The sequence below is a fragment of the Petaurus breviceps genome, unplaced genomic scaffold, assembly GCF_028583685.1.
Source record: "Petaurus breviceps papuanus isolate PSGF00001 unplaced genomic scaffold, PetGlider_PUasm1.0 90845, whole genome shotgun sequence".
Classification (NCBI taxonomy): Eukaryota; Metazoa; Chordata; class Mammalia; order Diprotodontia; family Petauridae; genus Petaurus; species Petaurus breviceps.
The window spans coordinates 18846875-18850294 of record NW_027187359.1 but is presented as its reverse complement, the minus strand read 5'-3'; the positions used below and the strand labels follow the sequence as shown (position 1 = coordinate 18850294).

Below are 3420 nucleotides of genomic sequence, written 5' to 3'. Positions count from 1 at the left end.
TCATATATCAAAGAACACAGGCAATAAAGCCCATTTTATTTGAACATACATTATACTGGAAAAAATTATGAGGACAAAATCTAGTGGTCACTTAATTCCCTCAAAAAAGCCTAAGAAACAGAATGTTTCTATCTTGTATCATAATAAAAACGATCTTTATTAAAATCTGAATTTTTACAACTTGTTTTTTAATCAATGTCCTACTTACAGTATAGAACTTCTTCCAACTGAAGTAGTTTAACTTTGGTATAACAGCAAGTTCCATTGCTTTCAAGTGTTCAAACCTACATTGCAAGAATGTATGTATGTCCAAAAATATCCTCAGTTTCATAAAAACTTAGACCCATTAAATCAGATATCTTGATTTCAAAAATTAAGTCTTCTTCATTGCTATAGGTAACTGTAAAGGAAAATCGTGAGAATTTTAATCATCTTAGAGAGTTTCTGCTTAACATGCTGTGGGAGTTCCCAGGTACCACTGTCATATATTTCTTCTTTACCCTCTTCCTGATCATCTATTATCTCATCATTATCTTCATTCTTCTCAAAGAGCCCTATTCTTAACTCAGATATTCTTTTTCTTTTTGCAAATCACTCTGATCTGCTCATAACCCAAATGTGATTTGGTAACAAGTTCATCAAGTTCTTCTTCCTTAAGAAATTTGTGCTTCATGTAATTACCTTTAAGAATTGTACTTTCAGTTTTAAATTTTATGAGTGATGGTCCTTGGATCCAGTTGTTTATCCTTCAGCTTCTCATGAGATCTTCTTTTTCCTCTTCTCTTTGGTCTTCTCCTTCTTCTCCTAAAGGAGCCCTGTCCATTATACTATTTGAATTGGAAATCTTAGAGTAATAATACCATTTTAAATCCCCATTTTCCCAAACATATTGTGTATCTCCAAATCAACTAACAATATCATTCTAGCGAACCCACAGACAACTTGTCATGGTCTTCTGGTGATGGCCACTGTGTTAGAAAAAAATGCACTTTTAAGTATGTGTGACAACTCTGGTGATTTTTTGTATACTTTGCGGTGGTCACCGACTTAGTTGTTGCAGATTTATCTTGAAGAGAAGCTCCTCCAACTTCTTTGGAACTTCTTGCATTGCTTTCAATCTATTTCTGTTTGCTGTTCCTTTGAAGCCTTGGATTTCTTTATCTTTATCTTTGTAAACCAGGCATCACTTTCTCTCCTGGTAAGTTTGGTTTGTGCTTGTAACCTGCGCAATTCTTCATCAGTAAGTTCAAGGTTATTCAGTAAACCTGCTTGGAGGATGCACAGCTGTTCTGAAGTTTTCTCCATAAATTTTTGCAGAGTAAATCAGGGAAAGAATTCTTTGGTTGTTTAGGCTGCGGAGCAACAACTGTTGGGGATTCTGAATTTTTGCTTATAAGGAAGTTTATAAGGAAGGAGTATAGGCTTCACTGTTGGAATGGATATACTTATTACTTTTGAAACTTATCTGGTTATACCTTGTGTCACTAAACCACTTTTTGATCTTGCCCTTAGTCAGGTGCATTATGTTCATAAGTCTGATTTCCTGAGTCAGGAGGACACTGATTTTTAAGGGAGCTAACTTTTAATTCTACCAGCTGTTCTTTTATCTTTTTTTGCCTGAATACCAAGTGAATCAGGATTCACCAATACAGTTTCATGATTGATTAACTGAGGAGTTGAAGCTGGGGCTGGGGCTGGGGCTGGAGTTGCAGCTACTGGCTTTGTTTCTGCAAAAGACAGAGCACTGTGCACCTGACTTTTCAGCATATGAGTTTGGTTTGAAATTCTAGTGACTGTCAAAGTTGTAGGTGTTAATTAATGGCAATTGTTTAATTCCAGATACTTGTATAAAGATCAGACATAGCTGGCCAACTATTTGGCATGCCTGTAAAATGGAAGGTAAACCATTACTAGCTGCTGATGTGGGTGTAGGAATCACTGTTATTTTTTGTGGTAGAGTATGTATTGAATTGTTTTCTCCTTACCACCTCTACTTTTTCTGGAGTCCAACTAACTCAGTGTTTCAGGCATTGAGCTGAAAAACCATATCTTGATCTATTCCTCTGTATTTCTTTCTTGAGCAGATAGAATTGTCATTTCTGACATTGTTTGAAAAGGGAATTTATTGTAGGTTCTGAGCAAAAGGGGATTGTTATTCAAAGCATCATTATAGGTGGAAGTGCTCTTAAGAGGGATGAAAACTTTAGGAATCAATTTAGAATTCTACGGAGATGATACAGCTGCTGTTTTCACCTGTGGTAGCTCAGGGTTCATGAAGAACTACTTCTAGGGTAACTACTCTATTTGTGGTATTTGGATATATATATATATTTTTACAATAGAAGTACCTGTATTCAATTCTGATTCACAGGATGCTGATGAAGTTGGATTTTTTATTTCTTCTTCATGACCTGATTTAGTATCATTCTCTTTCTCTTCTGGAATGTCTTCAGAGTTATAGAAAACTGTAATTCATTTATTCTCTATTTTTCATCATTTTCCTTATAGGAGTTTTGCTGAAAGAAATCCCTGATAAGTTTTTCTATAGATTCTACATGATCTTAATTCTCCTTTCTAACAAAACTGCCTTCAAAAGTCAGACCATTAATTGTTTGCTCAAAGATTGATTATTTCTTTTCACCATAGTTAGCTTAAAACTCTTTTTTTTTAAAGCAATTGGGGATAAGTAACTTGTTCAAGGTTACATAGCCAGTTATTTCTGGGTGTGGTGCTAAGTATCAGAGCCCAGATTCAATCCAAGGTCATCCTGACTCTGGGGCCGGTGTATTATTCACTGAGACACCTGGCTGCCCCTTAAAACTTTTTTCTTTAAGATGATATTTCAAATTATGCTTAGAAAGTACATCATATCTTTTGGTAAGAAAATTGCATTCAACAGAAATATAGGATGAATTTAACACTATATTGGGAAGCTCTGAATCTATATGAAAGGTTGTAAGGGTTATGGGATTTAAAGATCTCCCATGCCCCATGGACGTGCTGACATAGCAGAGCAAGAAAAAAAAAAAAAGTCGAGCTAACGGTCCTGCGGTTGGCAGTTGGTGGCAGTTGCATTTTTTTTTTTTTTGAGTTAGGACTCCGGCTGAGCACTGCCAGGGGCCGGAGCTGCTGGGAGCATTCTTCCAGGACACTGGGTGGTTGCTGTGAGTGGGGAGAGGAGGACCTTTGCCTGAGGTAGCCTGTTCTGTTTTAAAGGCTTGAAAATGTGGGTGCTTTCTACTTTATCTACCTGTGCCAATATCATAACTACTCTGATGGCTTTCACTTTCTGGTTTTGGGACTCAGTCTTTTGGTATCTTAATAAATTTTCTAGTTTATTTCCCCAAATGGCAAACCTGACGTATTTTGTGATGGATAATTATATCAGCATATTTGTAATCTCTATAGGCATTGTGAATA

The 3420-nt window shown here is 36.2% G+C and overlaps 1 pseudogene; it reads right to left on the bottom strand.

Annotated features, from left to right (window-relative positions):
- Positions 1-390: 390 nt before the first annotated feature.
- LOC138148999 (zinc fingers and homeoboxes protein 1-like) lies at positions 391-2993 on the bottom strand (annotated as a pseudogene).
- Between the last annotated feature and the right edge of the window lie 427 nt (positions 2994-3420).